Source organism: Rhyacophila brunnea, unplaced genomic scaffold (assembly GCF_057557595.1).
Source record: "Rhyacophila brunnea isolate RB1 unplaced genomic scaffold, BYU_Rbru_1.0 scaffold_3, whole genome shotgun sequence".
Lineage (NCBI taxonomy): Eukaryota > Metazoa > Arthropoda > Insecta > Trichoptera > Rhyacophilidae > Rhyacophila > Rhyacophila brunnea.
The window spans coordinates 44,067,114-44,080,683 of record NW_028232965.1 but is presented as its reverse complement, the minus strand read 5'-3'; the positions used below and the strand labels follow the sequence as shown (position 1 = coordinate 44,080,683).

General features: G+C 29.1%; 1 protein-coding gene across 2 annotated transcripts in view; it reads right to left on the bottom strand.

Annotated features, from left to right (window-relative positions):
* LOC147068399 (uncharacterized) overlaps positions 1 to 13,570 on the bottom strand; it is a 394,033-nt gene that overhangs the window by 307,501 nt on the left and 72,962 nt on the right. Inside the window, exon 2 of one of the 2 annotated variants that reach the window (XM_085952496.1) lies at positions 10,133 to 10,178. The exons of the other annotated variant lie outside the window; for it this stretch is intronic. The gene's annotated coding sequence lies outside the window, so the exon portion shown is untranslated. The remainder of the gene's footprint in view (positions 1 to 10,132; positions 10,179 to 13,570) is intronic. 2 annotated transcript variants of the gene reach the window in all.

The window sequence follows — 13,570 nt, the reverse complement described above, 5'->3', positions numbered from 1 at the left end:
CACGTGTGAATTGTTTCCATCTTGTCGCAAGCAATCTAGGCAGGAAAGCTTCAAACGGTAAGCTGCTGCCATGGATACTTTGGAAGTTTTTTAAGCTTTCGTTTTGAAGAGCTTACGTGTGACGTTTAAGATCCGGAAAATTATTTTATTGTTATCAAATTTAATATAACACTGTTTTGTACACTTAAAGATAAGGATAAATATTATGATTTTCAATTTTTTTTAAATTTCAATTGCAACGTTATCCTTTGTAATATCAATATTTCTCAAGTTTTGGCTCGACGTTTAAAGACAAATATTTTTTAAGATTATTATATCGTCATTTCAAAATAAAACTATAAGCACTATGTGGCAAGATATTAAAGTAATAATAACTATTTTCAATTGAATAAATTTTTTATGGTGAAAGAATATGTTTAACAAAGATTGAGACATTGATAAATGTAAACCTACCATAATTACTTAATCGTCATTGATGATACAAATGTGTATTTACGTATTATTTCGTTGTTTATTTATAATAATATTATGAGGTTATGGTAATTTTATTAAACTCAGCATTTATCAACAAAAACCATATAATATATCGTCACTGTTCTGGCAGAAGACACTAATTCGAAAAAATTACATATTGGGTTAGTTATACCAAAATGTTCCTTATTCCAAACTTTACGGTCTGGTAACCTTCTTAATAAATAAACAGTCTTTATTTTAAAGTCATCCTTTTTACGATTACTTAATAAACTCATATGATAGACCATTTCAAACATTTTGACAACTTCAAAGTCAAATTACTCAAAACTAGTATTCTCCAGTTAGTGTGTTCTGCTAGAACAGAGACGATATAATATAGGCAAGTAAAATATCTTTTATAACATTTAAACTTTAATATAGGCCTCACCCTGTATAGTATGCCGTTTTATTTTCTAATTTTTTTATTATAATATATAGGTACAAATAGTAAACTAAAAGATGTCAAAGAAAATTGATACTTTTGAGGTATGGACCTAAAAAAATCTTAAACTGATAACGTGACAAATGTAGAAATCTTCAAACGAATAAGTTCTACGTAGTATCAAATCCAATGAATTAAAATACTTTGGCAAAATTATTCATTGCTATAAGTACAGTTCCACAAAAGTGTTTTGGAGACAACTGCAGTCAACAGTATGAATATCACCTTTATGGTGGCTGTCATCCTATAGCGGATGACTCGACAAAAAAAAATAACCAATAGATACCAAACTCGCGTCCCTTATTAGTACGTGTAGAAGGAATGGTATTGTTTTTTTTTTTAATTATATTTTACACACACTACAATAGTATATATCTTATTGTTTTCAAAGAAAAGAGCAGAAGAAATTTTACAAAATTTTAGTGTATAGTTCAGGTAAATTGCCTAGTCACTCTTTAGGGAAACAGCTAAAAAGTAATAATGGCTGCCAATATTTCTCTAGCAGAATGGATATTCGAGCAGAGTTGTTCATGTAACTAAATGCTAAGTAGGCTTTAACATGAATTCTATTTCTATTTATTACCATTATGTTATATATTTACATTTATGATACATGGGCTTTTTTTGAAATACTCCATTTCTTTTGGCATTCCCCAGTGGTTAAGCTACAACATACGGCCGTAGCCATAAATTGACAAACAATAATTGAAGTAGGGAGTAAAATGATGTTAACGCGCGTGTTTGAACATGTACCGTTTAAAAAAAAATCGGTTAGATACATGTTCAAACACGCGCGTTACTCCCTACTTCAATAAATAGATTATCTACAACATTTAAGGTATGTCCAGAATCATGCTTTGAAAATAGAAAAAAAAAGCTCAATTTTGACCCACGCTGAGCACGCCCTTAAGAAAACTATTGATTGTATTATAATTTATACATATTATAAATTCTCGTTCAAACTACAACAGGCGATGAGACCCACATGACAATAGAGACACAATCACAAATACCCAAGCTTTGATAAAATCAATCAATAAATTAAGTATATTGTGACCTCACCGACGATAGATCTCGGGGCTTTCAGATGAAAGGCCAGCGCTTTACGCACTAGACTACGAGGTCACTAAATTTAAATTTAATGATATTATTACGTTCGGATTTTTATTAAAATATTAGGTTCCTTCCTTGCGATTTTAAATATTTGATTTATATATTTATTTTTAACTTTAAAAATAGTAATTTTATTATATTTTAAATACAAGAGAAAGGTTTCTGTAATTATTTGTTTTAATGTGAGAACAAAAGCTTTTTAAAATATTTACTTTATATATCACAGGAATTTTCCGTAAATAAGAGCTATGTTAGTAGAATATAATATTCTAAATATTTATTAAATGTATGTATTTAAACTGAAATATCAAATTCTCGGATGATATGCACTTAGGTAAATATTTTCAACTTCCGCATTACTCCGGATTGCATTTTCAAAGTTTGCCAAAAATATTCAAGAGAAATTGTGTCAGTTATAAATAAAGTTAAATGGATTCCATGACAACTCGATTTGCGAACATTTCAGCAAGTATATATAAGTCGTTTTAAAATAACTGACACATTTTCGATTGACTTTAAGATAGGTTTCTATAATGTAATAAATTCATGTTATATTGCTGAACTAATAGGTTTGATATATTCATGCAAATGAATAATGTGTAATAATTAAGAACGTAGCATATTTTATTGAATATATACATAGTGTTGGTAATGAGCTTTACGAGCCTTTTTTTTGGTGAGCTTTTATCGTCAGATTTATTTTTAAAAAAATTAGCTTACTGTAGTATAAAAAGAACACTAATTCAGTAAGTTTATGGTACAGAACAGAATAATAAATATAATTCTGATAGGCTATATCCCAATACCGTACATTTTAGTGCAGGGTTTTGAATGTGTGAGTGTACTACGACCCTTCAATACACCAATATTAAATAAGCATCATTGCATAAACCGAGAGCATTTGTCAGTATTCGACGTATGACGTATTCTTGAAAAGTGTTTAAGTTTATTCCGTATTCTTCCGCACTCGAAATCGATTGCTTGCTTCTCCAGATCCGTTAGGTATTTCAGTTCTCATTATTTATAAGTTCCCTGGTTTGTGGTATAAGTATGAGTACCAGAACTGGACACAGTGTAGAAGTTAGTTAGGTTGAACTGACCAAGGTGCACTCTAACCTATAGTAATAGAGAGGAAGAAGGAGAAATCTTCAAATAAATAAAAATAATTGTACATTTTATTATGCGTTATATTAAAAAATTATACTTAAGAGAAAAGAGCTTAAAACACATTTTACAGTAAGATGTACGACGAAGTTTTTTAAAGTCAAACATCTACGAGTAGGTATATAATTATTTCTAGAAAGTAAGATGTTTATAGTATTGCAGTATTTTAAGCATTTAAAATGTTACATTAGATAATTTATATACTCGTATAGTATGTTCAAATTGAGATCGAAATAGTTTTAAATGTGTGATGATATGCTCAAAAAGGTTAAGAAAATATTGTAAAAATATAAAATACAAAGAAAAGATCTGTTGTGGGATTTATTAAAATCACAGTGTTATCTGTCGCTTGCTTTGACTAACTCAAAGGCCGTGTGCTATTTGCTTAACTTACTTCATTAAAAAGACCCTTAACTTTTCTTTGTTGTCTCCTAAAAATAATGGAATTACACACACACAATACGTTTATGATAGAGTTACAAATTATGCGCGGTGACGCATATTGTGCGTGAAATATTTAATGTTATCTGTCTTCTTTGTTTATTAGTTCTGTATCATTCCAAAGATTTTATATGTCTTTATATGTAAACTGTATGTGAATTAATACGAGTACTTGAGTAAGTACTTAATATTGTAGATAATTAACTTATAACTACAAGTTATTATTTATCTACCTGATAGCTATTATCTAAAGTAAAATGAAAAATTTCTGAAAAACAGAACATAAACATTTTCAACGGCTTACTATCAAATTAATGACGTATAGATAATTCATAATAGAAACGTGAAATTCCAAAATCCGCAAATCGCCTGAAAAATTGAAAATTTAGTTTTCTGAAAGCATTTGTATTTTAAACTTGAGGTATACTGGCCTCTATGTACAGATATAATAAGTACTTAAAACAAAATTCCTTACAACAAATATTATTCTTAAGGGCGGACGTGCTCAGCGTGGGTAAAAATGGAGCTTTTTTTCTATTTTCAAAGCATGATCCTGGATATACCTTAAACGTTGTAGATAATCTATTTATATAATTTTGAAGCCTTATTATCCATTTTATTTATTTTAAACATTTGATGACTGCATAAAGTATTTTTATTACATAAAATAGTATTCTTTTAAACCTCTCGCTCTAATGTTTCAGAATACAGTCATATTTCAGTACATAAATGTGCAGTGGTGTTAATATTTTTTACATTTATTAATTTTTAAACGCATTTATAAAACTATCAATATAATTTATATTGACATTATTATAGTGAAATATTTACGATAAAAATTATATTGATAATCTCTCTGATCCCATATTTGACAAGAATTAGGCATTTTATTATTCAAAAAATGGGCAAGATTAACACATTTGAAGATAATTCTAAAGATATTAATTATAACCTATGTCTTTGACCATTCAAGTGTGATCCTACGAATAATGATTTCTTTATAATAATTATTGACCTAAGAATAAGGGGTAGTGTTTTTTTGAAATACGCCATTTCTATTGGCATTCCCCAGTGGTTAAGCTACAACATATGGCCGTAGCCATAAATATTGACCAACTATAATTGAAATGGATAATAAAGTTTTAAAATTATATAAATAGATTATCTACAACGTTTAAGGTATGTCCAGGATCATGCTTTGAAAATAGAACAAAAGCTCCATTTTGACCTACGCTGAGCATATCCCCCCTTAATAATCAATATTAGGTGGTTATTTAGATATTATGGTTATTAGAGTTATTTATTCCAAAAGCTTAAAAAATAAAGGTATCATAATATAAGTAGGATTTGAAGCGCCTAGTTTCAAAACCCCCTAAAACGATTTTAAGTATTCCTGAGAAAAATGAAAAAAACGATTTTAGGTAGTTTTGAGAAAAATGAGAAAAAATCATATCTATTAAATGTGTGAACGTTATAAATTTGTTTTTTAATTCGTAAATTTTACTATTTTTAGTATTTTGGCTTTCCCTTTTAGGGGTATTTGAAAAGCACACCCAACCATTCTAGCCGGTTTTGAAATTTACCCAAATTTTTGATCATACGATTTTTAAAGATCAATCTTTAGCCATCATATAGGTAACAACAATACCCATCTAGATAGATATCTAGCTCAAAAATTTACAAAAACCGTTTTAGCTGCTTTTGAAACTAGGCGCTTCATTTCTTTTTCAAGTTATATAATTTCATTAAAAATGCTACATTCATAAATCATAATATGTACCATATTGTTTAAATAAAGAATACAATATTATTAACCACATGTTTTATACTATTTATTTAATGGAATTCTAACTCAACTTAATTAATACAAATACCTATTGCGGTATTTACTCATTCCCTGCTGACTAGGTAATGATTTTTTAATTACCACCTTTAAAAAGCACGTTAATTACATCGATCGGCCGCCTGGTCATTACGCGCCAGGTGCGTCTTCAGCGTCCAAAGTATTAAGGAACATACTTTCGAAACAAGGGATATAAATATATTTGACAACCGGCACTTTGTTTTCAAACAAACACAATTAAATAATTACATATTTGATAAAGTACAATCAAAAAAATATTCCCGGTTATGGAGTTGGTTTTTTTTTCTTCAATTTTACTGTTAATAAATTGGACGCTAAAGACGCGCCCAGCGCGTTACGATTAAGGTGGTCATTCGATTTAATTAGCTTGCTATTTAAATGTCATAATTAAAAAGTAATTATCTAGTTAGCAGTCAATGTGTTAAACGGGGTTCGAGATAATACATTCTCTCGCCCTGAAAAAAATAATGTTAGAAATCGAAGACTTTGTTATTTATTTTCACCTTCGCGCTTCTTAGTAAAATGTGGAAAATTTAAATAAAATCAAACCGGCTCTGCTTTAGCCAATCGGTTACAACTATAACAATACATTGATTTACACGTCTTGTTAATGATCTATTGCTACGATGGTAATATTATTTATTATTTTAAAAAAAGATACCTCTAAGTATTATTGATACAATGTAAATTGAAATATTTCTATAGTAGCTATCATTATAATGAGAGTTCCAGGTCTGTACTTAATGAAATAATTTTAAAAAAGCTAGTTGCTCTTATCGGCGTAGAACTTTATACACTTAACTATAGAAAAAAATACAATCTCGCTCAGTTAAAAGATACTTGCGCACGGTTTGAATACAAACTCGCTACCGTATTTGTTATTTTTTTTTTGCTACAACTCTAGACAACACACATTCACTGGGAGAGTCATTAGCAGCAAAGAAAAAGTTTCAATGCCGCAAAAACCGGACCACGCAGACTTTTACCTCGCAAGGCTGACTAGCAAGTATGCAGGCTTCTGGCTTATGAATATTTTAGTACGCCTAAACGGCGGATGGCTATGTGAATAAGCATCGCTGTCAGATCAAATTTCCACTGTTTTACTACGAGAAAAAGTACGGTTTTGTTTTTATACTGTAATTAAAATTTTTAAGCAAGAATAAAAAAATCTAAAAAAAAACAACAATCGAGGCATAAGTCTATCTGCTGAATGTAGGGTGATTATGCGTTATCCTGTATCTGTACTGATCTACGAAATTAATAACTGGCCATTAAGAGCATACATAAGTGAAACGGCAAATAATTTTCAACAATAGTTGGGCCGAAATTTCGCACTCGTCGTCAATCGGCGAGCGGCAGTCGAGGTGTGAGCACGTCAATTTGTTTTATGATGGAGTTGGAAAAATATATTCTTATATCGTGTAAAGATGACTGAAAAACGTTTTCATAATATACTAGAAAAAGAAAACATGTCAATGAATATATTATTATTATTCCTAATATAAAAATAAATATAACACTGAATGGACGCATTTTGATTTTTTATGACAAATTATGTTTCGTTCGGCACGCGTAATTTGCATAATCCGCGCGTCGTATAGTTACGATCTTTTTAGACCATGCCTCAGCTGAGGTATAGCCTTAAAAGAACGCAAAGAGACTGGAGGTTTCCAAGCTGTAAGCTGTGTAGCCATATCAATGAATAATAAAGACTTCCTGGGATGAATCCATTAACAATCAAGAGGTTTTAAGATGAGTCAGTAACCTAAAAGAACTTTAAGCCACTAATAAGTGCAGAAAGGTTACATAATTCGGCTATATTTTTTTACAATGAGAAGTGTAATTTACACAGGATATTCATATAAAAAGTGGCAGTGGCGTAAGCGGAAAAGATATTGTTGTCTATCTTAGCATCTGCAAGTGTCTGAATGTTCAAGGTATTGGTGATTTAATACGACTGGTTTTGGTTCAAGGTTTAATAGATGACATGAAATTTGGTCGCCAGTCTTCGACTACCAAAAGAAGATAAATTTATTCCTGCATTAAGACATTGGAGAAAAAATAAATCTTTGTAGACGATTTGTAAATAATATAATAAAATGATGTTGATAAAAGGTACCTACCATATTGCAGGTATTGTTAAATACCAGAAAAAGGGCCAATTGAGTCAAATCGATACAAAATAAGTTAGCACCAGGAGTTTTTTCCCCATTTCCTATGACCAGGAGAGAGAAGTGTTATTGAATAAGTTGGGAAAATGTATGTTATACCCTCTTTTTACGATTAATTCGTTCCTGGCAAAACTAAATATTTCAGTTATGAAAATTGTACATGAATTTCTCCAAAAATATAACGTAAATGTCTAGTGTATAGTGTAACAAAAATTTAATTCTGTATCATTAATAATGTAACTTTTTATGCCTGTCGTTAAAAAAATGTATGTATACTTTTGTAAACCATTGTAAAGCAGAATAGCCTTCCATTCAGAGAAGAGCTCAATTGCTTCCAAATAAAGAAGAATAAAAAAACAATTATTGAGCACCGCATATTAAGTTATTAGGAAACTTGAATTTATTATACAGACGGTGACAGTGACGTCCCTAGATAAAATACCGCCCCTAGGAAAGGACAAAAAGCCGCTTCAATTTTTATCATCCTTTCATGAGTCCTATTCTAAGAAATGTGTTGTATGGATATATTACTGACAAAATATCAGACAAATTAATCGCAAATCTGCACGTGTTGTTTCTGGTCACCGAGAACGTCGAAGGGCAACGGAAGTAAACCATATATCGCGAACAAGACAAAATCAGTGAGCTGATTTTTTTAAAGTTAAAGATATTATTTTTGTTATTACTAGGTACCTATTTCTATATATTCAAAATGATTCTCCTCGATTTTCCGCCCTTCAAGTAACTGCTACCCCCAAACGATGCTCAATCTGCCTACCCCCACGGGATGTCACTGGACGGCGAATATTAATAACAAACTCAAAACGTTCACAATATGACATGAAATACAAAAAATTAAGCGTTTCAATATATGTTAATAAAAACAGGGTTTTAAGATAAATAATAAGATGGTTTCATGGGATGGAAAGATTCGCAATTCTGCAATCAAAAGGACATTGTACACATAGTGATAATATATAATGCCCAACATTTTGAATAATACAGGGTACAGTTGAGATTAATTGCAGATGTCTATGAGAAGGTTGAAGGTCTTAAATGTGACCCAATATTAGGGATAACAGAGAAAATCAATGCAATATTTTATTAACTGAATTCTACAGTGAGACAGAACAACGCATATGGACCCAGAAGAGATGATGTGATATGATAGTAGGTTGCAGTCAAAGGAGAAATAAAAAAGTACTAAGTATTAGACCAATTGAACTAAGTAGATTATTTTACAATATATATACAAATAACGTTCACCCAACTCACTTATCAATATTCTAAGAATTTTAATTGAATATCATAATATTATTCATTATCTGTCAAAAATCACAAGCATTTCAACACACTATTTGAATCATTCAATCAGTCAATTCCATAATTAATTTTAAGATAAATCATGAAAGTTGGAATTATGAAAAACTATTAGTTATTTAGATGAATAATTCTAAAAATTTGTAAAAAAAATTTGGTTGTTTTACAGTACTAGGAATAAACTATTTTATCCCAACCATAAACATAAAAAGTGTGCAAGTGAGTGACCCGACATCCAGAAGTGCTCCAAGAGTCCCATCATCAAAAGAATACTGCCTGAAATCCCTCCGTCTACTCTATTTCACAAAAATCGATCTAATTCAAATACAATTCACTTAAATAATCGCTTATTTGCAAGTAATCATTGTACAAGCGTCATTACTAGATTTATTTGTCTAAGCTGTGTTGCAAACGTAAAATCATTTATTTATACAGATAACTATTCCTTTGAATAACAAACATAAGCAACAGTGTAATATGGATTATACGTACATAAAAGTACATATACATATATAATAAGCAGGTCGACAATGATGATGACACCTAATAATTAAATTAACTATATAAAAATAATGTAAGTTGTGGAGCTCGCCATTCACTGTTTTATAATACAAGAAGAATGAATGACCCCCTCTACGAGTACTATATAGTCAAAATTTTGTTCTTGTATGGTATCAATACAATCACTGTTGATCCGAACAGTGATTTTTCTTTTAAAACATTACTTTTAAGATCTTTTGGGTTTATGTACATATTCTCCTTCTATAATGGCAAGTGTTAGTTTTCATGCACCGACCAATGTCACTCGTAACTATGCGGTTTTCATAATACCCCATCGCTTGACAGTGATGTGGTGTTTCATGATGTTGTTTATCGTACGGCTAACCCATTTTTGATAGTACCATTATTTGAGATTGATGTATTTTTGGGAAATATTTCAATTTTGTCGCACATTGAAAAGGTTAATATTATAATTCCATTTTTAATAACTCATATTTTTTTATTTCATTTTTAATGTATAATATACATAAAAAATAAAGAATATTCAATAGAGAAATATATATATAATATTATTATATGATAGATTATCGAAATTTCACTTACCTACGTAGTATCTACTGTGTCTTTAGTACAAGCCACAATATCTTTACTGAAAAAGAAATAAAAAGGTTTTGAATAATTAAAAAAAAAATGAAGTTTATTTTTAATAAATATTGTCATTATCATTTTTAAATGTAAAATGTATTTTACGATAATATTTTTGGATTATTAAAAACTTTTTTGAAAACTACTTAGCTATGGACATCTTTAATTAAAAAGGTTTAGCGTGTTTTTTGTTGCTGGACTTTGCATTCCGGCTCCACGATAAAAATGATGTACTTAATTATATTTTAAAAACATTTTTTTTATATATTATGTATTTGTTTATTTATTACTAGGTATATATCATTTCGTAAATATCATTTCATCTAATTTTATGTAAGGTAATCAGGCAAATAAGCATATTATTAATGTGGTAATTAGTGCAAACAAATTGAAAAGCTCTACCTAAAGATATTAGTCATTCGATTTTTTAGAGAATGATGATTGATTATACTAGGGTTTTTATTGTGTTAATTTAATTGATTTCTACAACTATTTTATTCACGTAAATGAAGTAAAATAAACATTTTTGTTACCAAGTGAAACAAATAAGCTTACATATAGAAGACGCTATGTTAATAACGACGAAAGGTCGTTAACCATTTTATTAATCAATAAAATCCTTACTATTTCTAGGTTAAATAAGTGCATATGAGTAGTTTTTAAGATTCAAGCCCATGACCCATGGCTTTGAGGCTTTGAATACCGGCTTGTGCCTCTCTTCCGCTAGGAACATATTTTTACTTTGGTACAAGTAAATTTAATAAGAAAATTATTGTAAACAAAAAAAAATACACAGTTACTTTATATACATTTTCTAATATATAAAATAAATATTTTGAAAAATATATCGTAAAGAAAATTCGTGTTTTTTTTAAATAAATTTAAATTCTCTATGTATTTGGTCATAATAATTTCAAGTGAATGTAGGCATTTCATATTGTAAATTTTAATATCCATAAACTTTTGCGTTAATATCGCAAAGTATTTAAAACAGTTTAATAAAATACTATATAAAAGGTTACTTACCATTTTTATTATTTTGAAACGGCCAATCCTTTCAAATATAAACAATAACTATCAATCTTCTGTTATCTTAAATTGGTAGCACTCTGTATCCCGTATTTTACCTCTAGGATATCACGGTGTTTCAATAAATCTAGTAAATAAAATTGGTCTGCAATAAATATGCCTACAATAAAGCACTAAGTGCCATGATTTATTTTATTTACTCCCAAACAAAATATTCCGCTACCTAATTAGTTTCGAATTTCATTTCCGGTAGAAAGATGATTCAAATATTATTGAAAAAGGAATGGCATTAATTATTCTTCATGGTTTATTTATGAGGAATTTATAATCAGAACATCATTAACTGTTTGTATTCTGATTTTAATTATTGTTTGTTGATAATATTATAATAATATTTAATTTAGTAAAATTTTAAAAATTTCAAAAATATTATTCGTAGATTATTATAATTATTATTTTTGTTGTTCATGTTACATCATCTTTATTACTTACGTGGAGCAACTGAAACATTATAAGTAACCTTTTATATATATTCTGCGACGTCCTTATATTCTTGCAGTTCTTCTTTATTTTTAGCACTTTATAGTTTTCAACACTTTTTCAGTCACTTCATTTATTTTCTTAACTTTCAGTGAGATTTTTTTTCCTAATGCTATCTCTATTTAAATTGGCTTTATAATTTGATGTGAATCTTGAGTACTTTTAAAAGAAATTTCCCAACAGATGTTATCTCAATCTATTAGATGTAGGTATATCATGAATTTAAATACAATTTGCCATGTGTGTGAGATATCGATATAGAATATAATAATAATTGAGTATTGTTTGATTTAAAGTAAAATGTATATATTATAAAATAAATAGAGCTTTAAGAAAAGCATTCCACAAATTACTCATGATATCTATCCTTAAGTAAAAATATTATTTCTAATAAATACTGAATAAACATTATTTATTACTTATTTTTGAAACTAATGTTTTGAATAATCATATTAATAATGATATTGATAAATAACAAAGCTGGTTGTCTTTCGTATTCGGAAGGTGTCGATAATATTGCGCTTAGAACAATAAATTTTTTTGAGTCATAGACGAAAAGAATGTACATAAAGATAGTTTCGGATGTGGTTAATTTCGTTGAAATTAGGTATCGTGCAGGAGGTTATATTATCCGGTATCATTTTTTTTTCAAGATTTTTCCTGATGGTTGTTATCTGAGGTATTACCAAATTATATATGTTTATATGTTATACATTACTATCATCATAAAAAAATGTCTATTGGGTCGTATCAAAATGAACCCAGTGACAAAGACTCCATACTAGGCAATTATTTAAAGCTTATTCTTAGGAAAAATATTTTTTAATTGCATATTGATGTATTTATATAATCATTTTATTATTTTATATTCTTTAAAAATAATTAAATTTAGCAATGACATCTTTCGTATATGTAGAAATATATTATAAATATATGCAGATAACAGAACAATCTGTCAAAGGTTTAATGCTTTAAATACACTCTATGACGATCGGTCATATATATGTCGAAAAACCCGTTTCTTATATTGGCGTCCTGTGTCACAGGTGTCACAGAGTGTAAATACGATGTCATAGCTGTCATACAATATGTATGTATAAATGTCGGAATGGCATAGATTTGATCATAGACACTAAAACGCTTTTAGCATATATGTGCCCGATCGTCATATAGTCTATTTGAACCTTAAAAAAATATACCACAGCGCGCCATCTGTCTTTAACGTATTTATCAGATTATTCGTCAAGAAATACTGATGTTTTTTATATGAACTTTACGTCACGAGACTTCAGTCTGTCTACCACATTGTATGTAATATGCTAGGCTCCGATCGACAAGCCTAAATCTTTTGCGCATAACATTATTGTCTATGAGCGCAGCTTTACGCAAAATTATTAATAATTAGATAATTAAAAAATCTATGGTATTTCGCAAATCAATAAACATAGATTGTTTTTTAAAATAAAGATAATAAGATAAATATTTAGGAAAATGCATACTTTAAAGTCATTGCTCAACTATATGTCGTCAGTGAGATATTGAAATATTACCGAATAAGTGTGTCGTTGTCATTAGTGGGTACCAATTCATTAGTAGTAATATCGTATTATCTTCTTATTTCAAGTAAATATATATAAAAAATGTGTTCTTTTTCTCTGATCTTCACAGTCTACCACTTTCCAAAAGTCACCCTTCACCACTGATAGAATCAATTAAGTATAGCTTGTTTGTAATTTCTTAAAAACTAATAATTAAATGAATGAATATTGCTGATGATATTTTTGTTTGTAATGTGTATACAAAGAGCGTAAGGCTCTTCTTCGATTC